Source organism: Oncorhynchus clarkii, chromosome 11 (assembly GCF_045791955.1).
Source record: "Oncorhynchus clarkii lewisi isolate Uvic-CL-2024 chromosome 11, UVic_Ocla_1.0, whole genome shotgun sequence".
Taxonomy (NCBI): Eukaryota; Metazoa; Chordata; class Actinopteri; order Salmoniformes; family Salmonidae; genus Oncorhynchus; species Oncorhynchus clarkii.
Window position 1 is genome coordinate 17,428,350 of NC_092157.1, and position 26,598 is coordinate 17,454,947.

General features: G+C 52.3%; 1 protein-coding gene across 1 annotated transcript in view; it reads right to left on the bottom strand.

Moving 5' to 3' along the window:
* The window catches only part of LOC139420310 (contactin associated protein 2a), a 264,488-nt gene that overhangs the window by 8,028 nt on the left and 229,862 nt on the right, over positions 1-26,598 (bottom strand). The window lies entirely within an intron of this gene.

Sequence of the window (26,598 nt, forward strand, 5' to 3'; positions counted from 1 at the left end):
TCTCTTCTCTGTCTCTCTCTTCTCTGTCTCTCTCCCGTCTCTGTCTCTCTCCCGTCTCTGTCTCTCTCCCGTCTCTGTCGCTCTCTCTTCTCTGTCTCTCTCTCGTCTCTGTCTCTCTCTCGTCTCTGTCTCTCTCTCGTCTCTGTCTCTCTCGTCTCTGTCTCTCTCCCGTCTCTGTCTCTCTCCCGTCTCTGTCTCTCTCCCTTCTCTGTCTCTCTCCCGTCTCTGTCTCTCTCCCGTCTCTGTCTCTCTCTTCTCTGTCTCTCTCTTCTCTGTCTCTCTCTTCTCTGTCTCTCTCCCGTCTCTGTCTCTCTCCCGTCTCTGTCTCTCTCCCGTCTCTGTCGCTCTCTCTTCTCTGTCTCTCTCTCGTCTCTGTCTCTCTCTCGTCTCTGTCTCTCTCTCGTCTCTGTCTCTCTCGTCTCTGTCTTTCTCCCGTCTCTGTCTCTCTCCCGTTTCTGTCTCTCTCTCGTCTCTGTCTCTCTTTTCTCTGTCTCTCTCCCGTCTCTGTCTCTCTCCCGTCTCTGTCTCTCTCTTGTCTCTGTCTCTCTCCCTTCTCTGTCTCTCTCTTCTCTGTCTCTCTCTTCTCTGTCTCTCTCCCGTCTCTGTCTCTCTCTCTTCTCTGTCTCTCTCCCTTCTCTGTCTCTCTCCCGTCTCTGTCTCTCTCTTCTCTGTCTCTCTCCCGTTTCTATCTCTCTCCCGTCTCTGTCTCTCTCCCGTCTCTGTCTCTCTCTCTCTTCTCTGTCTCTCTCTCGTCTCTGTCTCTCTCTCGTCTCTGTCTCTCTCTCGTCTCTGTCTCTCTCGTCTCTGTCTCTCTCCCGTCTCTGTCTCTCTCCCGTCTCTGTCTCTCTCTTGTCTCTGTCTCTCTCCCTTCTCTTCTCTGTCTCTCTCTTCTCTGTCTCTCTCCCGTCTCTGTCTCTCTCCCGTCTCTGTCTCTCTCTCGTCTCTGTCTCTCTCCCGTCTCTGTCTCTCTCCCGTCTCTGTCTCTCTCCCGTCTCTGTCTCTCTCTCGTCTCTGTCTCTCTCCCTTCTCTGTCTCTCTTCCGTCTCTGTCTCTCTCCCGTCTCTGTCTCTCTCTCGTCTCTGTCTCTCTCCCGTCTCTGTCTCTCTCCCGTCTCTGTCTCTCTCTCGTCTCTGTCTCTCTCCCTTCTCTGTCTCTCTCTTCTCTGTCTCTCTCTTCTCTGTCTCTCTCCCGTCTCTGTCTCTCTCTCTTCTCTGTCTCTCTCCCGTCTCTGTCTCTCTCCCTTCTCTGTCTCTTCCGTCTCTGTCTCTCTCTTCTCTGTCTCTCTCCCGTCTCTATCTCTCTCCCGTCTCTATCTCTCTCCCGTCTCTGTCTCTCTCCCGTCTCTGTCTCTCTCTCTTCTCTGTCTCTCTCTCGTCTCTGTCTCTCTCTCGTCTCTGTCTCTCTCTCGTCTCTGTCTCTCTCTTGTCTCTGTCTCTCTCCCTTCTCTTCTCTGTCTCTCTCTTCTCTGTCTCTCTCCCGTCTCTGTCTCTCTCCCGTCTCTGTCTCTCTCTCGTCTCTGTCTCTCTCCCTTCTCTGTCTCTCTCCCGTCTCTGTCTCTCTCTCGTCTCTGTCTCTCTCTCGTCTCTGTCTCTCTCTCGTCTCTGTCTCTCTCTTCTCTGTCTCTCTCCCGTCTCTGTCTCTCTCCCGTCTCTGTCTCTCTCCCGTCTCTGTCTCTCTCCCGTCTCTGTCTCTCTCCCGTCTCGGTCTCTCTCCCGTCTCGGTCTCTCTCCCTTCTCTGTCTCTCTCTTCTCTGTCTCTCTCCCGTCTCTGTCTCTCTCCCTTCTCTGTCTCTCTCTTCTCTGTCTCTCTCCCGTCTCTATATCTCTCCCGTCTCTGTCTCTCTCCCGTCTCTGTCTCTCTCTCTTCTCTGTCTCTCTCTCGTCTCCGTCTCTCTCTCGTCTCTGTCTCTCTCGTCTCTGTCTCTCTCCCGTCTCTGTGTCTCTCCCGTCTCTGTCTCTCTCCCGTCTCTGTCTCTCTCCCGTCTCTGTCTCTCTCCCGTCTCTGTCTCTCTCTTGTCTCTGTCTCTCTCCCTTCTCTTCTCTGTCTCTCTCTTCTCTGTCTCTCTCCCGTCTCTGTCTCTCTCCCGTCTCTGTCTCTCTCTCGTCTCTGTCTCTCTCCCGTCTCTGTCTCTCTCCCGTCTCTGTCTCTCTCCCGTCTCTGTCTCTCTCTCGTCTCTGTCTCTCTCCCTTCTCTGTCTCTCTTCCGTCTCTGTCTCTCTCCCGTCTCTGTCTCTCTCTCGTCTCTGTCTCTCTCCCGTCTCTGTCTCTCTCCCGTCTCTGTCTCTCTCTCGTCTCTGTCTCTCTCCCTTCTCTGTCTCTCTCCCGTCTCTGTCTCTCTCTCGTCTCTGTCTCTCTCCCTTCTCTTCTCTGTCTCTCTCTTCTCTGTCTCTCTCCCGTCTCTGTCTCTCTCCCATCTCTGTCTCTCTCCCGTCTCTGTCTCTCTCCCTTCTCTGTCTCTCTCCCGTCTCTGTCTCTCTCTTCTCTGTCTCTCTCCCGTCTCTGTCTCTCTCTTCTCTGTCTCTCTCTCGTCTCTGTCTGTCTCTCTCTCTCCCGTCTCTGTCTCTCTCTTCTCTGTCTCTCCCTTCTCCTCTCTGTCTCTCTCCCGTCTCTGTCTCTCTCTCGTCTCTGTCTCTCTCCCGTCTCTGTCTCTCTCCCGTCTCTGTCTCTCTCCCGTCTCTGTCTCTCTCCCGTCTCTGTCTCTCTCTTCTCTGTCTCTCCCTTCTCTTCTCTGTCTCTTCCTTCTCTTCTCTGTCTCTCTCTTCTCTGTCTCTCCCTTCTCTTCTCTGTCTCTCTCTTCTCTGTCTCTCTCTTCTCTGTCTCTCCCTTCTCTTCTCTGTCTCTCTCCCTTCTCTTCTCTGTCTCTCTCCCGTCTCTGTCTCTCTCCCGTCTCTGTCTCTCTCCCTTCTCTGTCTCTCTCCCTTCTCTGTCTCTCTCCCATCTCTGTCTCTCTCCCGTCTCTGTCTCTCTCTTCTCTGTCTCTCTCCCGTCTCTGTCTCTCTCCCGTCTCTGTCTCTCTCTCGTCTCTGTCTCTCTCCCGTCTCTGTCTCTCTCTTCTCTGTCTCTCCCTTCTCTTCTCTGTCTCTCTCCCGTCTCTGTCTCTCTCTCGTCTCTGTCTCTCTCCCGTCTCTGTCTCTCTCCCGTCTCTGTCTCTCTCCCGTCTCTGTCTCTCTCTTCTCTGTCTCTCTCTTCTCTGTCTCTCCCTTCTCTTCTCTGTCTCTCTCTTCTCTGTCTCTCCCTTCTCTTCTCTGTCTCTCTCTTCTCTGTCTCTCCCTTCTCTTCTCTGTCTCTCTCCCGTCTCTGTCTCTCTCCTCTCTGTCTCTCCCTTCTCTTCTATGTCTCTCTCCCGTCTCTGTCTCTCTCTCGTCTCTGTCTCTCTCCCGTCTCTGTCTCTCTCTTCTCTGTCTCTCTCACTTCTCTTCTCTGTCTCTCTCTTCTCTGTCTCTCTCCCGTCTCTGTCTCTCTCCCTTCTCTGTCTCTCTCCCGTCTCTGTCTCTCTCCCTTCTCTGTCTCTCTCCCGTCTCTGTCTCTCTCTTCTCTGTCTCTCTCTTCTCTGTCTCTCTCCCGTCTCTGTCTCTCTCTTCTCTGTCTCTCTCCCGTCTCTGTCTCTCTCTCGTCACTGTCTCTCTCCCGTCTCTGTCTCTCCCGTCTCTATCTCTCTCTTGTCTGTCTCTCTCTTCTCTGTCTCTCTCCCGTCTCTGTCTCTCTCTCGTCTCTGTCTCTCTCTCTTCTCTGTCTCTCTCCCGTCTCTGTCTCTCTCTCGTCTCTGTCTCTCTCCCGTCTCTGTCTCTCTCTTCTCTGTCTCTCTCCCGTCTCTGTCTCTCTCTCGTCTCTGTCTCTCTCCCGTCTCTGTCTCTCTCTTCTCTGTCTCTCTCCCGTCTCTGTCTCTCTCTCGTCTCTGTCTCTCTCTCTTCTCTGTCTCTCTCGCGTCTCTGTCTCTCTCTTCTCTGTGTCTCTCTCGTCTCTGTCTCTCTCTTCTCTGTCTCTCTCCCGTCTCTGTCTCTCTCTCGTCTCTGTCTCTCTCCCGTCTCTGTCTCTCTCTTCTCTGTCTCTCCCTTCTCTTCTCTGTCTCTCTCCCGTCTCTGTCTCTCTCTCGTCTCTGTCTCTCTCCCGTCTCTGTCTCTCTCCCGTCTCTGTCTCTCTCCCGTCTCTGTCTCTCTCTTCTCTGTCTCTCTCTTCTCTGTCTCTCCCTTCTCTTCTCTGTCTCTCTCTTCTCTGTCTCTCCCTTCTCTTCTCTGTCTCTCTCTTCTCTGTCTCTCCCTTCTCTTCTCTGTCTCTCTCCCGTCTCTGTCTCTCTCCCGTCTCTGTCTCTCCCTTCTCTTCTCTGTCTCTCTCCCGTCTCTGTCTCTCTCCCGTCTCTGTCTCTCTCTTCTCTGTCTCTCTCACTTCTCTTCTCTGTCTCTCTCTTCTCTGTCTCTCTCCCGTCTCTGTCTCTCTCCCTTCTCTGTCTCTCTCCCGTCTCTGTCTCTCTCCCTTCTCTGTCTCTCTCCCGTCTCTGTCTCTCTCTTCTCTGTCTCTCTCCCGTCTCTGTCTCTCTCTTCTCTGTCTCTCTCCCGTCTCTGTCTCTCTCTCGTCTCTGTCTCTCTCCCGTCTCTGTCTCTCTCTTCTCTGTCTCTCTCCCGTCTCTGTCTCTCTCTCGTCTCTGTCTCTCTCTCTTCTCTGTCTCTCTCCCGTCTCTGTCTCTCTCTTCTCTGTCTCTCTCCCGTCTCTGTCTCTCTCTTCTCTGTCTCTCTCCCGTCTCTGTCTCTCTCTCGTCTCTGTCTCTCTCCCGTCTCTGTCTCTCTCTTCTCTGTCTCTCCCTTCTCTTCTCTGTCTCTCTCCCGTCTCTGTCTCTCTCTCGTCTCTGTCTCTCTCCCGTCTCTGTCTCTCTCCCGTCTGTCTCTCACCCGTCTCTGTCTCTCTCTTCTCTGTCTCTCTCCAGTCTCTATCTCTCTCTTCTCTGTCTCTCTCTTCTCTGTCTCTCTCCCGTCTCTGTCTCTCTCTCGTCTCTGTCTCTCTCTCTTCTCTGTCTCTCTCCCGTCTCTGTCTCTCTCTCGTCTCTGTCTCTCTCCCGTCTCTGTCTCTCTCTTCTCTGTCTCTCTCCCGTCTCTGTCTCTCTCTCGTCTCTGTCTCTCTCCCGTCTCTGTCTCTCTCTTCTCTGTCTCTCTCCCGTCTCTGTCTCTCTCTCGTCTCTGTCTCTCTCTCGTCTCTGTCTCTCTCCCGTCTCTGTCTCTCTCTTCTCTGTCTCTCTCTTCTCTGTCTCTCTCTCTTCTCTGTCTCTCTCTTCTCTGTCTCTCTCTTCTCTGTCTCTCTCTTCTCTCTCTCTCTCTTCTCTGTCTCTCTCTCTTCTCTGTCTCTCTCTTCTCTGTCTCTCTCTTCTCTGTCTCTCTCTCTTCTCTGTCTCTCTCTTCTCTCTCTCTCTCTTCTCTGTCTCTCTCTCTTCTCTGTCTCTCTCTTCTCTCTCTCTCTCTTCTCTGTCTCTCTCTCTTCTCTGTCTCTCTCTTCTCTGTCTCTCTCTTCTCTGTCTCTCTCTTCACTGTCTCTCTCTTCTCTGTCTCTCTCTTCTCTGTCTCTCTCTCTTCTCCGTCTCTCTCTTCTCTGTCTCTCTCTTCTCTGTCTCTCTCTTCTCTCTCTCTCTTCTCTGTCTCTCTCTCGTCTCTGTCTCTCTCTTCTCTGTCTCTCTCTTCTCTGTCTCTCTCTTCTCTGTCTCTCTCTTCTCTGTCTCTCTCTTCTCTGTCTCTCTCTTCTCTGTCTCTCCCTTCTCTGTCTCTCTCTTCTCTGTCTCTCTCTTCTCTGTCTCTCTCTTCTCTGTCTCTCTCTTCTCTGTCTCTCTCTTCTCTGTCTCTCTCTCTTCTCTGTCTCTCTCTTCTCTGTCTCTCTCTTCTCTGTCTCTCTCTTCTCTCTCTCTCTCTCTTCTCTGTCTCTCTCTTCTCTGTCTCTCTCTTCTCTGTCTCTCTCTTCTCTGTCTCTCCCTTCTCTGTCTCTCTCTTCTCTGTCTCTCTCTTCTCTGTCTCTCTCTTCTCTGTCTCTCTCCCGTCTCTGTCTCTCTCCCTTCTCTGTCTCTCTCCCGTCTCTGTCCCTCTCCCGTCTCTGTCTCTCTCTTCTCTGTCTCTCTCCCGTCTCTGTCTCTCTCCCGTCTCTGTCTCTCTCCCTTCTCTGTCTCTCTCCCGTCTCTCTCTCTCCCGTCTCTGTCTCTCTCCCGTCTCTGTCTCTCTCCCTTCTTTGTCTCTCTCCCGTCTCTGTCTCTCTCTCTTCTCTGTCTCTCTCCCGTCTCTGTCTCTCTCCCGTCTCTGTCTCTCTCTTCTCTGTCTCTCTCTCTTCTCTGTCTCTCTCCCGTCTCTGTCTCTCTCCCTTCTCTGTCTCTCTCCCGTCTCGGTCTCTCTCCCGTCTCTATCTCTCTCCCGTCTCTGTCTCTCTCCCGTCTCTGTCTCTCTCTCTTCTCTGTCTCTCTCGTCTCTGTCTCTCTCTCGTCTCTGTCTCTCTCTCGTCTCTGTCTCTCTCGTCTCTGTCTCTCTCCCGTCTCTGTCTCTCTCCCGTCTCTGTCTCTCTCCCGTCTCTGTCTCTCTCCCGTCTCTGTCTCTCTCTTGTCTCTGTCTCTCTCCCTTCTCTGTCTCTCTCTTCTCTGTCTCTCTCTTCTCTGTCTCTCTCCCGTCTCTGTCTCTCTCTCTTCTCTGTCTCTCTCCCTTCTCTGTCTCTCTCCCGTCTCTGTCTCTCTCCCGTCTCTGTCTCTCTCTTCTCTGTCTCTCTCCCGACTCTATCTCTCTCCCGTCTCTGTCTCTCTCCCGTCTCTGTCTCTCTCTCTTCTCTGTCTCTCTCTCGTCTCTGTCTCTCTCTCGTCTCTGTCTCTCCCGTCTCTGTCTCTCTCCCTTCTCTGTCTCTCTCCCGTCTCGGTCTCTCTCCCGTCTCTATCTCTCTCCCGTCTCTGTCTCTCTCCCGTCTCTGTCTCTCTCTCGTCTCTGTCTCTCTCCCTTCTCTGTCTCTCTTCCGTCTCTGTCTCTCTCCCGTCTCTGTCTCTCTCTCGTCTCTGTCTCTCTCCCGTCTCTGTCTCTCTCCCGTCTCTGTCTCTCTCTCGTCTCTGTCTCTCTCCCTTCTCTGTCTCTCTCCCGTCTCTGTCTCTCTCTCGTCTCTGTCTCTCTCCCTTCTCTTCTCTGTCTCTCTCTTCTCTGTCTCTCTCCCGTCTCTGTCTCTCTCCCATCTCTGTCTCTCTCCCGTCTCTGTCTCTCTCCCTTCTCTGTCTCTCTCCCGTCTCTGTCTCTCTCTTCTCTGTCTCTCTCCCGTCTCTGTCTCTCTCTTCTCTGTCTCTCTCTCGACTCTGTCTCTCTCTCGTCTCTGTCTCTCTCCCGTCTCTGTCTCTCTCTTCTCTGTCTCTCTCTTCTCTGTCTCTCTCTCTTCTCTGTCTCTCTCTTCTATGTCTCTCTCTTCTCTGTCTCTCTCTTCTCTCTCTCTCTCTTCTCTGTCTCTCTCTCTTCTCTGTCTCTCTCTTCTCTGTCTCTCTCTTCTCTGTCTCTCTCTCTTCTCTGTCTCTCTCTGTCTCTCTCTCTCTCTTCTCTCTCTTCTCTCTCTCTCTTCTCTGTCTCTCTCTCTCTCTCTCTCTCTCTTCTCTGTCTCTCTCTCTTCTCTGTCTCTCTCTTCTCTGTCTCTCTCTTCTCTGTCTCTCTCTTCTCTGTCTCTCTCTCTTCTCCGTCTCTCTCTTCTCTGTCTCTCTCTTCTCTGTCTCTCTCTTCTCTCTCTCTCGTCTCTGTCTCTCTCTCGTCTCTGTCTCTCTCTTCTCTGTCTCTCTCTTCTCTGTCTCTCTCTTCTCTGTCTCTCTCTTCTCTGTCTCTCTCTTCTCTGTCTCTCTCTTCTCTGTCTCTCCCTTCTCTGTCTCTCTCTTCTCTGTCTCTCTCTTCTCTGTCTCTCTCTTCTCTGTCTCTCTCTTCTCTGTCTCTCTCTCTTCTCTGTCTCTCTCTTCTCTGTCTCTCTCTTCTCTGTCTCTCTCTTCTCTCTCTCTCTCTCTTCTCTGTCTCTCTCTTCTCTGTCTCTCTCTTCTCTGTCTCTCTCTTCTCTGTCTCTCCCTTCTCTGTCTCTCTCTTCTCTGTCTCTCTCTTCTCTGTCTCTCTCTTCTCTGTCTCTCTCCCGTCTCTGTCTCTCTCCCTTCTCTGTCTCTCTCCCGTCTCTGTCCCTCTCCCGTCTCTGTCTCTCTCTTCTCTGTCTCTCTCCCGTCTCTGTCTCTCTCCCGTCTCTGTCTCTCTCCCTTCTCTGTCTCTCTCCCGTCTCTCTCTCTCCCGACTCTGTCTCTCTCTCGTCTCTGTCTCTCTCCCTTCTTTGTCTCTCTCCCGTCTCTGTCTCTCTCCCTTCTCTGTCTCTCTCCCGTCTCTGTCTCTCTCCCGTCTCTGTCTCTCTCTTCTCTGTCTCTCTCTTCTCTGTCTCTCTCCCGTCTCTGTCTCTCTCCCTTCTCTGTCTCTCTCCCGTCTCGGTCTCTCTCCCGTCTCTATCTCTCTCGTGTCTCTGTCTCTCTCCCGTCTCTGTCTCTCTCTCTTCTCTGTCTCTCTCTTCTCTGTCTCTCTCTCGTCTCTGTCTCTCTCCCGTCTCTGTCTCTCTCCCGTCTCTGTCTCTCTCCCGTCTCTGTCTCTCTCCCGTCTCTGTCTCTCTCTTGTCTCTGTCTCTCTCCCTTCTCTGTCTCTCTCTTCTCTGTCTCTCTCTTCTCTGTCTCTCTCCCGTCTCTGTCTCTCTCTCTTCTCTGTCTCTCTCCCTTCTCTGTCTCTCTCCCGTCTCTGTCTCTCTCCCGTCTCTGTCTCTCTCTTCTCTGTCTCTCTCCCGTCTCTGTCTCTCTCCCGTCTCTGTCTCTCTCTTCTCTGTCTCTCTCCCGTCTCTGTCTCTCTCTCTCTTCTCTGTCTCTCTCTCGTCTCTGTCTCTGTCTCTCTCTGTCTCTCTGTCTCTCTCTTCTCTGTCTCTCTCTGTCTCTCTCTCGTCTCTGTCTCTGTCTCTGTCTCTCTCTCTCTGTCTCTCCCGTCTCGGTCTCTCTCCCGTCTCTATCTCTCTCCCGTCTCTGTCTCTCTCCCGTCTCTGTCTCTCTCCCGTCTCTGTCTCTCTATCTCTTCTCTGTCTCTCTCTCGTCTCTGTCTCTCTCTCGTCTCTGTCTCTCTCGTCTCTGTCTCTCTCCCGTCTCTGTCTCTCTCTTCTCTGTCTCTCTCCCGTCTCTGTCTCTCTCCCGTCTCTGTCTCTCTCTCGTCTCTGTCTCTCTCCCTTCTCTGTCTCTCTCCCGTCTCTGTCTCTCTCTCGTCTCTGTATCTCTCTCGTCTCTGTCTCTCTCTCGTCTCTGTCTCTCTCCCGTCTCTGTCTCTCTCCCGTCTCGGTCTCTCTCCCGTCTCGGTCTCTCTCTCTCCCGTCTCTGTCTCTCTCTTCTCTGTCTCTCTCCCGTCTCTGTCTCTCTCTTCTCTGTCTCTCTCCCGTCTCTGTCTCTCTCTCGTCTCTGTCTGTCTCTCTCTCTCCCGTCTCTGTCTCTCTCTTCTCTGTCTCTCCCTTCTCCTCTCTGTCTCTCTCCCGTCTCTGTCTCTCTCTCGTCTCTGTCTCTCTCCCGTCTCTGTCTCTCTCCCGTCTCTGTCTCTCTCCCGTCTCTGTCTCTCTCCCGTCTCTGTCTCTCTCTTCTCTGTCTCTCCCTTCTCTTCTCTGTCTCTCCCTTCTCTTCTCTGTCTCTCTCTTCTCTGTCTCTCCCTTCTCTTCTCTGTCTCTCTCTTCTCTGTCTCTCTCTTCTCTGTCTCTCTCTTCTCTGTCTCTCTCCTCTCTGTCTCTCCCTTCTCTTCTCTGTCTCTCTCCCGTCTCTGTCTCTCTCTCGTCTCTGTCTCTCTCCCGTCTCTGTCTCTCTCTTCTCTGTCTCTCTCACTTCTCTTCTCTGTCTCTCTCTTCTCTGTCTCTCTCCCGTCTCTGTCTCTCTCCCTTCTCTGTCTCTCTCCCGTCTCTGTCTCTCTCCCTTCTCTGTCTCTCTCCCTTCTCTGTCTCTCTCCCATCTCTGTCTCTCTCCCGTCTCTGTCTCTCTCTTCTCTGTCTCTCTCCCGTCTCTGTCTCTCTCCCGTCTCTGTCTCTCTCTCGTCTCTGTCTCTCTCCCGTCTCTGTCTCTCTCTCTTCTCTGTCTCTCTCTCTTCTCTGTCTCTCTCCCGTCTCTGTCTCTCTCTCTTCTCTGTCTCTCTCTTCTCTGTCTCTCTCCCGTCTCTGTCTCTCTCTCGTCTCTGTCTCTCTCTCTTCTCTGTCTCTCTCCCGTCTCTGTCTCTCTCTCGTCTCTGTCTCTCTCCCGTCTCTGTCTCTCTCTTCTCTGTCTCTCTCCCGTCTCTGTCTCTCTCTCGTCTCTGTCTCTCTCCCGTCTCTGTCTCTCTCTTCTCTGTCTCTCTCCCGTCTCTGTCTCTCTCTCGTCTCTGTCTCTCTATCGTCTCTGTCTCTCTCCCGTCTCTGTCTCTCTCTTCTCTGTCTCTCTCTTCTCTGTCTCTCTCTTCTCTGTCTCTCTCTTCTCTGTCTCTCTCTTCTCTGTCTCTCTCCCGTCTCTGTCTCTCTCTCTTCTCTGTCTCTCTCTTCTCTGTCTCTCTCCCGTCTCTGTCTCTCTCTCGTCTCTGTCTCTCTCTCTTCTCTGTCTCTCTCCCGTCTCTGTCTCTCTCTTCTCTGTCTCTCTCTTCTCTGTCTCTCTCTTCTCTGTCTCTCTCTTCTCTGTCTCTCTCTCTTCTCTGTCTCTCTCTCTTCTCTGTCTCTCTCTTCTCTCTCTCTCTCTTCTCTGTCTCTCTCTCTTCTCTGTCTCTCTCTTCTCTCTTCTCTGTCTCTCTCTCTTCTCTGTCTCTCTCTTCTCTGTCTCTCTCTTCTCTGTCTCTCTCTTCACTGTCTCTCTCTTCTCTGTCTCTCTCTTCTCTGTCTCTCTCTCTTCTCTGTCTCTCTCTTCTCTGTCTCTCTCTTCTCTCTCTCTCTCTTCTCTGTCTCTCTCTCGTCTCTGTCTCTCTCTTCTCTGTCTCTCTCTTCTCTGTCTCTCTCTTCTCTGTCTCTCTCTTCTCTGTCTCTCTCTTCTCTGTCTCTCTCTTCTCTGTCTCTCTCTTCTCTGTCTCTCTCTTCTCTGTCTCTCCCTTCTCTGTCTCTCTCTTCTCTGTCTCTCTCTTCTCTGTCTCTCTCTTCTCTGTCTCTCTCTTCTCTGTCTCTCTCTTCTCTGTCTCTCTCTCTTCTCTGTCTCTCTCTTCTCTGTCTCTCTCTTCTCTGTCTCTCTCTTCTCTCTCTCTCTCTTCTCTGTCTCTCTCTTCTCTGTCTCTCTCTTCTCTGTCTCTCTCTTCTCTGTCTCTCCCTTCTCTGTCTCTCTCTTCTCTGTCTCTCTCTTCTCTGTCTCTCTCTTCTCTGTCTCTCTCCCGTCTCTGTCTCTCTCCCTTCTCTGTCTCTCTCCCGTCTCTGTCCCTCTCCCGTCTCTGTCTCTCTCTTCTCTGTCTCTCTCCCGTCTCTGTCTCTCTCCCGTCTCTGTCTCTCTCCCTTCTCTGTCTCTCTCCCGTCTCTCTCTCTCCCGTCTCTGTCTCTCTCCCGTCTCTGTCTCTCTCCCTTCTTTGTCTCTCTCCCGTCTCTGTCTCTCTCCCTTCTCTGTCTCTCTCCCGTCTCTGTCTCTCTCCCGTCTCTGTCTCTCTCTTCTCTGTCTCTCTCTTCTCTTCTCTGTCTCTCTCCCGTCTCTGTCTCTCTCCCTTCTCTGTCTCTCTCCCGTCTCTGTCTCTCTCCCGTCTCTCTCCCTTCTCTGTCTCTCTCCCGTCTCTGTCTCTCTCTCTCCCGTCTCTGTCTCTCTCTCTTCTCTGTCTCTCTCCCGTCTCTGTCTCTCTCTCGTCTCTGTCTCTCTCTCGTCTCTGTCTCTCTCGTCTCTGTCTCTCTCCCGTCTCTGTCTCTCTCCCGTCTCTGTCTCTCTCCCGTCTCTGTCTCTCTCTTCTCTGTCTCTCTCCCTTCTCTGTCTCTCTCTTCTCTCTCTCTCTTCTCTGTCTCTCTCCCGTCTCTCTCTCTCTTCTCTGTCTCTCTCCCTTCTCTGTCTCTCTCTTCTCTGTCTCTCTGTCTCTGTCTCTCTCTTCTCTGTCTCTCTCCCGTCTCTGTCTCTCTCTCGTCTCTGTCTCTCTCCCGTCTCTGTCTCTCTCTTCTCTGTCTCTCTCTCTTCTCTGTCTCTCTCTCTTCTCTGTCTCTCTCTCGTCTCTGTCTCTCTCTTCTCTGTCTCTGTCTCTCTCTGTCTCTCTCTTGTCTCTCTCTCTTCTCTGTCTCTCTCTCTTCTCTGTCTCTCTCTCTCTGTCTCTGTCTCTCTCTCTCTGTCTCTCTCTCTCTTCTCTGTCTCTCTCTCTTCTCTGTCTCTCTCTCTTCTCTGTCTCTCTCTTCTCTGTCTCTCTCTCTTCTCTGTCTCTCTCTCTTCTCTGTCTCTCTCTCTCTGTCTCTCTCTCTCTCTGTCTCTCTCTCTTCTCTCTCTCTCTTCTCTGTCTCTCTCTTCTCTGTCTCTCTCTCTTCTCTGTCTCTCTCTCTCTCTCTCTTCTTCTCTGTCTCTCTCTTCTCTGTCTCTCTCTCTTCTCTGTCTCTCTCTTCTCTGTCTCTCTCTTCTCTGTCTCTCTCTCTTCTCCGTCTCTCTCTTCTCTGTCTCTCTCTTCTCTGTCTCTCTCTTCTCTCTCTTCTCTGTCTCTCTCTCGTCTCTGTCTCTCTCTTCTCTGTCTCTCTCTTCTCTGTCTCTCTCTCTCTGTCTCTCTCTTCTCTGTCTCTCTCTTCTCTGTCTCTCTCTTCTCTGTCTCTCTCTTCTCTGTCTCTCCCTTCTCTGTCTCTCTCTTCTCTGTCTCTCTCTTCTCTGTCTCTCTCTTCTCTGTCTCTCTCTCTCTGTCTCTCTCTTCTCTGTCTCTCTCTTCTCTGTCTCTCTCTCTTCTCTGTCTCTCTCTTCTCTGTCTCTCTCTTCTCTGTCTCTCTCTTCTCTGTCTCTCTCTCTTCTCTCTCTCTCTCTTCTCTGTCTCTCTCTTCTCTGTCTCTCTCTCTTCTCTGTCTCTCCCTTCTCTGTCTCTCTCTTCTCTGTCTCTCTCTTCTCTGTCTCTCTCTTCTCTGTCTCTCTCCCGTCTCTGTCTCTCTCCCTTCTCTGTCTCTCTCCCGTCTCTGTCCCTCTCCCGTCTCTGTCTCTCTCTTCTCTGTCTCTCTCCCGTCTCTGTCTCTCTCCCGTCTCTGTCTCTCTCCCTTCTCTGTCTCTCTCCCGTCTCTCTCTCTCCCGTCTCTGTCTCTCTCCCGTCTCTGTCTCTCTCCCTTCTTTGTCTCTCTCCCGTCTCTGTCTCTCTCCCTTCTCTGTCTCTCTCCCGTCTCTGTCTCTCTCCCGTCTCTGTCTCTCTCTTCTCTGTCTCTCTCTTCTCTGTCTCTCTCCCGTCTCTGTCTCTCTCCCTTCTCTGTCTCTCTCCCGTCTCGGTCTCTCTCCCGTCTCTATCTCTCTCCCGTCTCTGTCTCTCTCCCGTCTCTGTCTCTCTCTCTTCTCTGTCTCTCTCGTCTCTGTCTCTCTCTCGTCTCTGTCTCTCTCTCGTCTCTGTCTCTCTCGTCTCTGTCTCTCTCCCGTCTCTGTCTCTCTCCCGTCTCTGTCTCTCTCCCGTCTCTGTCTCTCTCGTCTCTGTCTCTCTCTTGTCTCTGTCTCTCTCCCTTCTCTGTCTCTCTCTTCTCTGTCTCTCTCTTCTCTGTCTCTCTCCCGTCTCTGTCTCTCTCTCTTCTCTGTCTCTCTCCCTTCTCTGTCTCTCTCCCGTCTCTGTCTCTCTCCCGTCTCTGTCTCTCTCTTCTCTGTCTCTCTCCCGACTCTATCTCTCTCCCGTCTCTGTCTCTCTCCCGTCTCTGTCTCTCTCTCTCTTCTCTGTCTCTCTCTCGTCTCTGTCTCTCTCTCGTCTCTGTCTCTCCCGTCTCTGTCTCTCTCCCTTCTCTGTCTCTCTCCCGTCTCGGTCTCTCTCCCGTCTCTATCTCTCTCCCGTCTCTGTCTCTCTCCCGTCTCTGTCTCTCTCCCGTCTCTGTCTCTCTATCTCTTCTCTGTCTCTCTCTCGTCTCTGTCTCTCTCTCGTCTCTGTCTCTCTCGTCTCTGTCTCTCTCCCGTCTCTGTCTCTCTCCCGTCTCTGTCTCTCTCCCGTCTCTGTCTCTCTCCCGTCTCTGTCTCTCTCTCGTCTCTGTCTCTCTCCCTTCTCTGTCTCTCTCCCGTCTCTGTCTCTCTCCCTTCTCTGTCTCTCTCCCGTCTCTGTCTCTCTCCCGTCTCTGTCTCTCTCTTCTCTGTCTCTCTCTTCTCTGTCTCTCTCTTCTCTGTCTCTCTCCCGTCTCTGTCTCTCTCCCGTCTCTGTCTCTCTCCCGTCTCTGTCGCTCTCTCTTCTCTGTCTCTCTCTCGTCTCTGTCTCTCTCTCGTCTCTGTCTCTCTCTCGTCTCTGTCTCTCTCGTCTCTGTCTCTCTCCCGTCTCTGTCTCTCTCCCGTTTCTGTCTCTCTCTCGTCTCTGTCTCTCTTTTCTCTGTCTCTCTCCCGTCTCTGTCTCTCTCCCGTCTCTGTCTCTCTCTTGTCTCTGTCTCTCTCCCTTCTCTGTCTCTCTCTTCTCTGTCTCTCTCTTCTCTGTCTCTCTCCCGTCTCTGTCTCTCTCTCTTCTCTGTCTCTCTCCCTTCTCTGTCTCTCTCCCGTCTCTGTCTCTCTCCCGTCTCTGTCTCTCTCTTCTCTGTCTCTCTCCCGTCTCTATCTCTCTCCCGTCTCTGTCTCTCTCCCGTCTCTGTCTCTCTCTCTCTTCTCTGTCTCTCTCTCGTCTCTGTCTCTCTCTCGTCTCTGTCTCTCTCTCGTCTCTGTCTCTCTCGTCTCTGTCTCTCTCCCGTCTCTGTCTCTCTCCCGTCTCTGTCTCTCTCTTGTCTCTGTCTCTCTCCCTTCTCTTCTCTGTCTCTCTCTTCTCTGTCTCTCTCCCGTCTCTGTCTCTCTCCCGTCTCTGTCTCTCTCTCGTCTCTGTCTCTCTCCCTTCTCTGTCTCTCTCCCGTCTCTGTCTCTCTCCCGTTTCTGTCTCTCTCTCGTGTCTGTCTCTCTCTTCTCTGTCTCTCTCCCGTCTCTATCTCTCTCCCGTCTCTGTCTCTCTCCCGTCTCTGTCTCTCTCTCTCTTCTCTGTCTCTCTCTCGTCTCTGTCTCTCTCTCGTCTCTGTCTCTCTCCCGTCTCTGTCTCTCTCCCGTCTCTGTCTCTCTCCCGTCTCTGTCTCTCTCCCGTCTCTGTCTCTCTCCCGTCTCTGTCTCTCTCTCGTCTCTGTCTCTCTCCCTTCTCTGTCTCTCTCCCGTCTCTGTCTCTCTCCCTTCTCTGTCTCTCTCCCGTCTTTGTCTCTCTCCCGTCTCTGTCTCTCTCTTCTCTGTCTCTCTCTTCTCTGTCTCTCTCTTCTCTGTCTCTCTCCCGTCTCTGTCTCTCTCCCGTCTCTGTCTCTCTCCCGTCTCTGTCGCTCTCTCTTCTCTGTCTCTCTCTCGTCTCTGTCTCTCTCTCTTCTCTGTCTCTCTCTCGTCTCTGTCTCTCTCTCGTCTCTGTCTCTCTCTCGTCTCTGTCTCTCTCGTCTCTGTCTCTCTCCCGTCTCTGTCTCTCTCCCGTCTCTGTCTCTCTCTTGTCTCTGTCTCTCTCCCTTCTCTTCTCTGTCTCTCTCTTCTCTGTCTCTCTCCCGTCTCTGTCTCTCTCCCGTCTCTGTCTCTCTCTCGTCTCTGTCTCTCTCCCTTCTCTGTCTCTCTCCCGTCTCTGTCTCTCTCCCGTTTCTGTCTCTCTCTCGTGTCTGTCTCTCTCTTCTCTGTCTCTCTCCCGTCTCTATCTCTCTCCCGTCTCTGTCTCTCTCCCGTCTCTGTCTCTCTCTCTCTTCTCTGTCTCTCTCTCGTCTCTGTCTCTCTCCCGTCTCTGTCTCTCTCCCGTCTCTGTCTCTCTCCCGTCTCTGTCTCTCTCCCGTCTCTGTCTCTCTCCCGTCTCTGTCTCTCTCTCGTCTCTGTCTCTCTCCCTTCTCTGTCTCTCTCCCGTCTCTGTCTCTCTCCCTTCTCTGTCTCTCTCCCGTCTTTGTCTCTCTCCCGTCTCTGTCTCTCTCTTCTCTGTCTCTCTCTTCTCTGTCTCTCTCTTCTCTGTCTCTCTCCCGTCTCTGTCTCTCTCCCGTCTCTGTCTCTCTCCCGTCTCTGTCGCTCTCTCTTCTCTGTCTCTCTCTCATCTCTGTCTCTCTCTCGTCTCTGTCTCTCTCTCGTCTCTGTCTCTCTCGTCTCTGTCTCTCTCCCGTCTCTGTCTCTCTCCCGTCTCTGTCTCTCTCCCGTCTCTGTCTCTCTCTTGTCTCTGTCTCTCTCCCTTCTCTTCTCTGTCTCTCTCTTCTCTGTCTCTCTCCCGTCTCTGTCTCTCTCCCGTCTCTGTCTCTCTCTCGTCTCTGTCTCTCTCCCTTCTCTGTCTCTCTCCTGTCTCTGTCTCTCTCTCGTCTCTGTCTCTCTCTCGTCTCTGTCTCTCTCTCGTCTCTGTCTCTCTCTTCTCTGTCTCTCTCCCGTCTCTGTCTCTCTCTCGTCTCTGTCTCTCTCCCGTCTCTGTCTCTCTCCCGTCTCTGTCTCTCTCCCGTCTCGGTCTCTCTCCCGTCTCGGTCTCTCTCCCTTCTCTGTCTCTCTCTTCTCTGTCTCTCTCCCGTCTCTGTCTCTCTCCCTTCTCTGTCTCTCTCTTCTCTGTCTCTATCCCGTCTCTATCCCTCTCCCGTCTCTGTCTCTCTCCCGTTTCTGTCTCTCTCTCTTCTCTGTCTCTCTCTCGTCTCTGTCTCTCTCTCGTCTCCGTCTCTCTCTCGTCTCTATCTCTCTCGTCTCTGTCTCTCTCCCGTCTCTGTCTCTCTCTCCCGTCTCTGTCTCTCTCCCGTCTCTGTCTCTCTCTTGTCTCTGTCTCTCTCCCTTCTCTTCTCTGTCTCTCTCTTCTCTGTCTCTCTCCCGTCTCTGTCTCTCTCCCGTCTCTGTCTCTCTCTCGTCTCTGTCTCTCTCCCTTCTCTGTCTCTCTCCCGTCTCTGTCTCTCTCCCGTTTCTGTCTCTCTCTCGTCTCTGTCTCTCTCCCTTCTCTGTCTCTCTCCCGTCTCTGTCTCTCTCCCGTCTCTGTCTCTCTCTCGTCTCTGTCTCTCTCCCTTCTCTGTCTCTCTCCCGTCTCTGTCTCTCTCTCGTCTCTGTCTCTCTCTCGTCTCTGTCTCTCTCTCGTCTCTGTCTCTCTCTTCTCTGTCTCTCTCCCGTCTCTGTCTCTCTCTCGTCTCTGTCTCTCTCCCGTCTCTGTCTCTCTCCCGTCTCTGTCTCTCTCCCGTCTCTGTCTCTCTCGCGTCTCTGTCTCTCTCCCATCTCTGTCTCTCTCTTCTCTGTCTCTCTCCCGTCTCTGTCTCTCTCCCTTCTCTGTCTCTCTCTTCTCTGTCTCTATCCCGTCTCTATCCCTCTCCCGTCTCTGTCTCTCTCCCGTTTCTGTCTCTCTCTCTTCTCTGTCTCTCTCTCGTCTCTGTCTCTCTCTCGTCTCCGTCTCTCTCTCGTCTCTATCTCTCTCGTCTCTGTCTCTCTCCCGTCTCTGTCTCTCTCTCCCGTCTCTGTCTCTCTCCCGTCTCTGTCTCTCTCCCGTCTCAGTCTCTCTCCCGTCTCTGTCTCTCTCTTGTCTCTGTCTCTCTCCCTTCTCTTCTCTGTCTCTCTCTTCTCTGTCTCTCTCCCGTCTCTGTCTCTCTCCCGTCTCTGTCTCTCTCTCTCTCTGTCTCTCTCCCGTCTCTGTCTCTCTCCCGTCTCTGTCTCTCTCCCGTCTCGGTCTCTCTCCCGTCTCGGTCTCTCTCCCTTCTCTGTCTCTCTCTTCTCTGTCTCTCTCCCGTCTCTGTCTCTCTCCCTTCTCTGTCTCTCTCTTCTCTGTCTCTATCCCGTCTCTATCCCTCTCCCGTCTCTGTCTCTCTCCCGTGTCTGTCTCTCTCTCTTCTCTGTCTCTCTCTCGTCTCTGTCTCTCTCTCGTCTCCGTCTCTCTCTCGTCTCTATCTCTCTCGTCTCTGTCTCTCTCCCGTCTCTGTCTCTCTCTCCCGTCTCTGTCTCTCTCCCGTCTCTGTCTCTCTCTTGTCTCTGTCTCTCTCCCTTCTCTTCTCTGTCTCTCTCTTCTCTGTCTCTCTCCCGTCTCTGTCTCTCTCCCGTCTCTGTCTCTCTCTCGTCTCTGTCTCTCTCCCTTCTCTGTCTCTCTCCCGTATCTTTCTCTCTCGCGTTTCTGTCTCTCTCTCGTCTCTGTCTCTCTCCCTTCTCTGTCTCTCTCCCGTCTCTGTCTCTCTCCCGTCTCTGTCTCTCTCTCGTCTCTGTCTCTCTCCCTTCTCTGTCTCTCTCCCGTCTCTGTCTCTCTCTCGTCTCTGTCTCTCTCTCGTCTCTGTCTCTCTCTCGTCTCTGTCTCTCTCTCTTCTCTGTCTCTCTCCCGTCTCTGTCTCTCTCTCGTCTCTGTCTCTCTCCCGTCTCTGTCTCTCTCCCGTCTCTGTCTCTCTCCCGTCTCGGTCTCTCTCCCGTCTCGGTCTCTCTCCCATCTCTGTCTCTCTCTTCTCTGTCTCTCTCCCGTCTCTGTCTCTCTCCCTTCTCTGTCTCTCTCTTCTCTGTCTCTATCCCTCTCTATCCCTCTCCCGTCTCTGTCTCTCTCCCGTTTCTGTCTCTCTCTCTTCTCTGTCTCTCTCTCGTCTCTGTCTCTCTCTCGTCTCCGTCTCTCTCTCGTCTCTATCTCTCTCGTCTCTGTCTCTCTCCCGTCTCTGTCTCTCTCTCCCGTCTCTGTCTCTCTCCCGTCTCTGTCTCTCTCCCGTCTCAGTCTCTCTCCCGTCTCTGTCTCTCTCTTGTCTCTGTCTCTCTCCCTTCTCTTCTCTGTCTCTCTCTTCTCTGTCTCTCTCCCGTCTCTGTCTCTCTCCCGTCTCTGTCTCTCTCTCGTCTCTGTCTCTCTCCCGTCTCTGTCTCTCTCCCGTCTCTGTCTCTCTCCCGTCTCTGTCTCTCTCCCGTCTCTGTCTCTCTCTCGTCTCTGTCTCTCTCCCTTCTCTGTCTCTCTTCCGTCTCTGTCTCTCTCCCGTCTCTGTCTCTCTCTCGTCTCTGTCTCTCTCCCGTCTCTGTCTCTCTCCCGTCTCTGTCTCTCTCTCGTCTCTGTCTCTCTCCCTTCTCTATCTCTCTCCCGTCTCTATCTCTCTCCCGTCTCTGTCTCTCTCCCGTCTCTGTCTCTCTCTCTTCTCTGTCTCTCTCTCGTCTCTGTCTCTCTCTCGTCTCTGTCTCTCTCTCGTCTCTGTCTCTCTCGTCTCTGTCTCTCTTCCGTCTCTGTCTCTCTCCCGTCTCTGTCTCTCTCCCGTCTCTGTCTCTCTCCCGTCTCTGTCTCTCTCTTGTCTCTGTCTCTCTCCCTTCTCTTCTCTGTCTCTCTCTTCTCTGTCTCTCTCCCGTCTCTGTCTCTCTCCCGTCTCTGTCTCTCTCTCGTCTCTGTCTCTCTCCCGTCTCTGTCTCTCTCCCGTCTCTGTCTCTCTCTCGTCTCTGTCTCTCTCTCGTCTCTGTCTCTCTCTCGTCTCTGTCTCTCTCTTCTCTGTCTCTCTCCCGTCTCTGTCTCTCTCCCGTCTCTGTCTCTCTCCCGTCTCTGTCTCTCTCCCGTCTCTGTCTCTCTCCCGTCTCGGTCTCTCTCCCGTCTCGGTCTCTCTCCCTTCTCTGTCTCTCTCTTCTCTGTCTCTCTCCCGTCTCTGTCTCTCTCCCTTCTCTGTCTCTCTCTTCTCTGTCTCTCTCCCGTCTCTATCTCTCTCCCGTCTCTGTCTCTCTCCCGTCTCTGTCTCTCTCTCTTCTCTGTCTCTCTCTCGTCTCCGTCTCTCTCTCGTCTCTGTCTCTCTCGTCTCTGTCTCTCTCCCGTCTCTGTGTCTCTCCCGTCTCTGTCTCTCTCCCGTCTCTCTCTCTCTCCCGTCTCTGTCTCTCTCTCTCTCTGTCTCTGTCTCTCTCCCTTCTCTTCTCTGTCTCTCTCTTCTCTGTCTCTCTCCCGTCTCTGTCTCTCTCCCGTCTCTGTCTCTCTCTCGTCTCTGTCTCTCTCCCGTCTCTGTCTCTCTCCCGTCTCTGTCTCTCTCCCGTCTCTGTCTCTCTCTCTGTCTCTCGTCTCTGTCTCTCTCCCTTCTCTGTCTCTCTTCCGTCTCTGTCTCTCTCCCGTCTCTGTCTCTCTCTCGTCTCTGTCTCTCTCCCGTCTCTGTCTCTCTCCCGTCTCTGTCTCTCTCTCGTCTCTGTCTCTCTCCCTTCTCTGTCTCTCTCCCGTCTCTGTCTCTCTCTCGTCTCTGTCTCTCTCCCTTCTCTGCTCGGTCTCTCTCTACTCTGTCTCTCTCCCGTCTCTGTCTCTCTCCCATCTCTGTCTCTCTCCCGTCTCTGTCTCTCTCCCTTCTCTGTCTCTCTCTCTCCCGTCTCTGTCTCTCTCTTCTCTGTCTCTCTCCCGTCTCTGTCTCTCTCTTCTCTGTCTCTCTCCCGTCTCTGTCTCTCTCTCGTCTCTGTCTGTCTCTCTCTCTCCCGTCTCTGTCTCTCTCTTCTCTGTCTCTCCCTTCTCCTCTCTGTCTCTCTCCCGTCTCTGTCTCTCTCTCGTCTCTGTCTCTCTCCCGTCTCTGTCTCTCTCCCGTCTCTGTCTCTCTCCCGTCTCTGTCTCTCTCTTCTCTGTCTCTCCCTTCTCTTCTCTGTCTCTCCCTTCTCTTCTCTGTCTCTCTCTTCTCTGTCTCTCCCTTCTCTTCTCTGTCTCTCTCTTCTCTGTCTCTCTCTTCTCTGTCTCTCTCTTCTCTGTCTCTCTCCTCTCTGTCTCTCCCTTCTCTTCTCTGTCTCTCTCCCGTCTCTGTCTCTCTCTCGTCTCTGTCTCTCTCCCGTCTCTGTCTCTCTCTTCTCTGTCTCTCTCACTTCTCTTCTCTGTCTCTCTCTTCTCTGTCTCTCTCCCGTCTCTGTCTCTCTCCTTCTCTCTCTCTCTCTCCCGTCTCTGTCTCTCTCCCTTCTCTGTCTCTCTCCCTTCTCTGTCTCTCTCCCATCTCTGTCTCTCTCCCGTCTCTGTCTCTCTCTTCTCTGTCTCTCTCCCGTCTCTGTCTCTCTCCCGTCTCTGTCTCTCTCTCGTCTCTGTCTCTCTCCCGTCTCTGTCTCTCTCTTCTCTGTCTCTCCCTTCTCTTCTCTGTCTCTCTCCCGTCTCTGTCTCTCTCTCGTCTCTGTCTCTCTCCCGTCTCTGTCTCTCTCCCGTCTCTGTCTCTCTCCCGTCTCTGTCTCTCTCTTCTCTGTCTCTCTCTTCTCTGTCTCTCCCCCGTCTCTGTCTCTCTCTTCTCTGTCTCTCCCTTCTCTTCTCTGTCTCTCTCCCGTCTCTGTCTCTCTCTCGTCTCTGTCTCTCTCCCGTCTCTGTCTCTCTCCCGTCTCTGTCTCTCTCCCGTCTCTGTCTCTCTCTTCTCTGTCTCTCTCTTCTCTGTCTCTCCCTTCTCTTCTCTGTCTCTCCCTTCTCTTCTCTGTCTCTCTCTTCTCTGTCTCTCCCTTCTCTTCTCTGTCTCTCTCCCGTCTCTGTCTCTCTCCTCTCTGTCTCTCCCTTCTCTTCTCTGTCTCTCTCCCGTCTCTGTCTCTCTCTCGTCTCTGTCTCTCTCCCGTCTCTGTCTCTCTCTTCTCTGTCTCTCTCACTTCTCTTCTCTGTCTCTCTCTTCTCTGTCTCTCTCCCGTCTCTGTCTCTCTCCCTTCTCTGTCTCTCTCCGGTCTCTGTCTCTCTCCCTTCTCTGTCTCTCTCCCGTCTCTGTCTCTCTCTTCTCTGTCTCTCTCTTCTCTGTCTCTCTCCCGTCTCTGTCTCTCTCTTCTCTGTCTCTCTCCCGTCTCTGTCTCTCTCTCGTCACTGTCTCTCTCCCGTCTCTATCTCTCTCTTCTCTGTCTCTCTCTTCTCTGTCTCTCTCCCGTCTCTGTCTCTCTCTCGTCCCTGTCTCTCTCTCTTCTCTGTCTCTCTCCCGTCTCTGTCTCTCTCTCGTCTCTGTCTCTCTCCCGTCTCTGTCTCTCTCTTCTCTGTCTCTCTCCCGTCTCTGTCTCTCTCTCGTCTCTGTCTCTCTCCCGTCTCTGTCTCTCTCTTCTCTGTCTCTCTCCCGTCTCTGTCTCTCTCTCGTCTCTGTCTCTCTCTCTTCTCTGTCTCTCTCCCGTCTCTGTCTCTCTCTTCTCTGTCTCTCTCCCGTCTCTGTCTCTCTCTTCTCTGTCTCTCTCCCGTCTCTGTCTCTCTCTCGTCTCTGTCTCTCTCCCGTCTCTGTCTCTCTCTTCTCTGTCTCTCCCTTCTCTTCTCTGTCTCTCTCCCGTCTCTGTCTCTCTCTTGTCTCTGTCTCTCTCCCGTCTCTGTCTCTCTCCCGTCTCTGTCTCTCTCCCGTCTCTGTCTCTCTCTTCTCTGTCTCTCTCTTCTCTGTCTCTCCCTTCTCTTCTCTGTCTCTCTCTTCTCTGTCTCTCCCTTCTCTTCTCTGTCTCTCTCTTCTCTGTCTCTCCCTTCTCTTCTCTGTCTCTCTCCCGTCTCTGTCTCTCTCCCGTCTCTGTCTCTCCCTTCTCTTCTCTGTCTCTCTCCCGTCTCTGTCTCTCTCCCGTCTCTGTCTCTCTCTCCTCTGTCTCTCTCACTTCTCTTCTCTGTCTCTCTCTTCTCTGTCTCTCTCCCGTCTCTGTCTCTCTCCCTTCTCTGTCTCTCTCCCGTCTCTGTCTCTCTCCCTTCTCTGTCTTTCTCCCGTCTCTGTCTCTCTCTTCTCTGTCTCTCTCCCGTCTCTGTCTCTCTCTTCTCTGTCTCTCTCCCGTCTCTGTCTCTCTCTCGTCTCTGTCTCTCTCCCGTCTCTGTCTCTCTCTTCTCTGTCTCTCTCCCGTCTCTATCTCTCTCTTCTCTGTCTCTCTCTTCTCTGTCTCTCTCCCGTCTCTGTCTCTCTCTCGTCTCTGTCTCTCTCTCTTCTCTGTCTCTCTCCCGTCTCTGTCTCTCTCTCGTCTCTGTCTCTCTCCCGTCTCTGTCTCTCTCTTCTCTGTCTCTCTCCCGTCTCTGTCTCTCTCTCGTCTCTGTCTCTCTCCCGTCTCTGTCTCTCTCTTCTCTGTCTCTCTCCCGTCTCTGTCTCTCTCTCGTCTCTGTCTCTCTCTCGTCTCTGTCTCTCTCCCGTCTCTGTCTCTCTCTTCTCTGTCTCTCTCTCTCTTCTCTCTCTCTCTTCTCTGTCTCTCTCTTCTCTGTCTCTCTCTTCTCTGTCTCTCTCTCTCTCTCTCTCTCTCTTCTCTGTCTCTGTCTCTCTCTTCTCTGTCTCTCTCTTCTCTGTCTCTCTCTTCTCTGTCTCTCTCTCTCTGTCTCTCTGTCTCTCTCTTCTCTGTCTCTCTCTCTTCTCTGTCTCTCTCTTCTCTGTCTCTCTCTTCTCTGTCTCTCTCTTCTCTCTCTCTTCTCTCTCTCTCTTCTCTGTCTCTCTCTTCTCTGTCTCTCTCTCTTCTCTGTCTCTCTCTTCTCTGTCTCTCTCTTCTCTGTCTCTCTCTTCTCTGTCTCTCTCTCTTCTCTGTCTCTCTCTTCTCTGTCTCTCTCTTCTCTGTCTCTCTCTTCTCTCTCTCTCTTCTCTGTCTCTCTCTCGTCTCTGTCTCTCTCTTCTCTGTCTCTCTCTTCTCTGTCTCTCTCTTCTCTGTCTCTCTCTTCTCTGTCTCTCTCTTCTCTGTCTCTCTCTTCTCTGTCTCTCTCTTCTCTGTCTCTCTCTTCTCTGTCTCTCTCTTCTCTGTCTCTCTCTTCTCTGTCTCTCTCTTCTCTGTCTCTCTCTTCTCTGTCTCTCTCTTCTCTGTCTCTCTCTCTCTCTGTCTCTCTCTTCTCTGTCTCTCTCTTCTCTCTCTCTCTTCTCTGTCTCTCTCTTCTCTGTCTCTCTCTTCTCTGTCTCTCTCTTCTCTGTCTCTCTCTTCTCTGTCTCTCTCTCTTCTCTGTCTCTCTCTTCTCTTCTCTCTCTTCTCTGTCTCTCTTCTCTGTCTCTCTCTTCTCTGTCTCTCTCTTCTCTGTCTCTCTCTTCTCTGTCTCTCTCTTCTCTGTCTCTCTCTTCTCTGTCTCTCTCTTCTCTTCTCTGTCTCTGTCTCTCTCTTCTCTGTCTCTCTCTCTTCTCTCTCTCTCTTCTCTGTCTCTCTCTTCTCTGTCTCTCTCTTCTCTGTCTCTCTCTTCTCTGTCTCTCTTCTCTGTCTCTCTCTTCTCTGTCTCTCTCTTCTCTGTCTCTCTCTTCTCTGTCTCTCCCTCTTCTCTGTCTCTCTCTTCTCTGTCTCTCTCTTCTCTGTCTCTCTCTTCTCTGTCTCTCCCTTCTCTGTCTCTCTCTTCTCTGTCTCTCTCTTCTCTGTCTCGCTCTTCTCTGTCTCTCTCTTCTCTGTCTCTCTCTTCTCTGTCTCTCTCTTCTCTGTCTCTCTCTCTTCTCTGTCTCTCTCTTCTCTGTCTCTCTCTTCTCTGTCTCTCTCTCTCTCTCTCTCTCTCTTCTCTGTCTCTCTCTTCTCTGTCTCTCTCTTCTCTGTCTCTCTCTCTTCTCTGTCTCTCTCTTCTCTCTCTCTCTCTTCTCTGTCTCTCTCTCTTCTCTGTCTCTCTCTCTTCTCTGTCTCTCTCTCTTCTCTGTCTCTCTCTTCTCTGTCTCTCTCTTCTCTGTCTCTCTCTTCTCTCTCTCTCTCTTCTCTGTCTCTCTCTCGTCTCTGTCTCTCTCTTCTCTGTCTCTCTCTTCTCTGTCTCTCTCTCTTCTCTGTCTCTCTCTTCTCTGTCTCTCTCTTCTCTGTCTCTCTCTTCTCTGTCTCTCTCTTCTCTCTCTCTCTCTCTTCTCTGTCTCTCTCTTCTCTGTCTCTCTCTTCTCTGTCTCTCTCTTCTCTGTCTCTCCCGTTTCTTCCTTTCTTTCTGTCGCTTTATATTTCTATTATTTTTGTTGTGTATCCGCTGGTGGAGAGCTTTGAGTGTTTTGAAAAGTATTCAAAAGATCAAATGTATTGTCATTACTCTTTCTCTCTCTGTGTCTCTCGTTCCACTCCTCCTCCTCAGGCTTCAAAGAATGGAGGAGGTTCAAACGCAACGTTAACACGGGGGGGGGGATGCAGCAGAAAAACAGACTAACAACCTCAAACACACAGAATATTGAGTGTGTGTGTGTGTGTCTGTGCTTGTGTGTGTGTGTCTGTGCTTGTGTGTGTGTGTAACTGGATCTCCTACAGACACAAGATACCAGATTTCTCTCTGCGGCGATCATGTTTGACAGATTCAGGCTAGGTATCAGAATGTGTTGTGTGTGTTTAGTGTGTGTGTGTGTAACTGGACCTCCTACAGACACGAGATATACAGATTCAGGCTATGTATCAGAGTGTGTGTGTGTGTTCAGATCTAAGGCACTGTCCAGAGCTGACAGATTAATGAGCCTTTGGTCATCCGTTCCAATCCCACAATGCAGTGCATGGCTGGAGAAACGCTTTGATATCAGGTCACTGCTGATGGCCCTGTCAAAGGAGCTACACACACACACACACACACACACACACACACACACACACACACACACACACACACACACACACACACACACACACACACACACACACACACACACACACCTTGTTTAGGAGAGATAATGTGCTGCTTGAGAGGAAGCTTATGGAGATACTGGCTGTCCAGGATGTGTGTGTGTGTTTTCGCTTGTGCCTGTGTTGCTTCACTGCCTCAGAATAAGCACTGATAACATTCTCATGAATATACAATGAATATGAGTATGATTCGCCTCTTTTCATGATCTGCTTGTATTACTAAACATGTGTTCTCCCTCTCTCTTCTGCCTCTCTCTTCTCTCTCTCTCAGCAATATTACTGAGCATATGCACATCTCTCAGAGAGTGGACTTGAATACTAATAAGATACTGATATAACACTTAAAGGCTCAGGCTGGTCCACTAATAGGCTGGTCCCAGGTATTAAGCTTTGCCATACAGGCTTGTCTTGGCATAATCAACAAGACAGACAGACAGAAATACTGACTGACGGACAGACGATCAGAGACAGACAGACAGACAGACAGACAGACAGACAGACAGACAGACTGACGGTCAGACAGACAGACAGGCGGTCAGACAGACGGACAGCCAGACAGACAGACGGACAGCCAGACGATCAGACAGACAGCCTGACAGACGGTCAGACGGACAGCCAGACAGACGGTCAGATGGACAGCCAGACAGACAGACAGACAGACAGACAGACAGACAGACAGACGGACGGACAGATGGACAGACAGACAGACAGACAGACAGACAGACAGACAGACAGACAGACAGACAGACAGACAGGAGTTGGCTGAGGCCCAAAAAGATTGAACCATGCTAATCATACTCTTCCAATGTGACACAAACATGATTGTGCCTGTGGACCAGCCTGTTCCTAACAGCCCTTCTAGGCTTAGCTCTCCAGTTCCCCACGACCTGTAACTCCTGTTACGGCTGAATGTAGATGACTGTTCTATTTCAGTAATGACACCAGCACAATGCATCAGATCTATGTCATACACACCAGTGGAGGCTGCTGAGGGGAGGACGGCTCATAATACTGTCTGGAACGGAGCCAATGGAATGGCATCAAACACATGGATACCATTCCAGTTATTCCGCTCCAGCCACTACCACGAGCTTGTTCTCCCCAATTAAGGTGCCACCAACCTCCTGTGATACACACCAGTTGGTTGGTCCCTTTGGTCCAATGAGAATTGATAAAAATGTATTGGGAGGAACTGCGAAT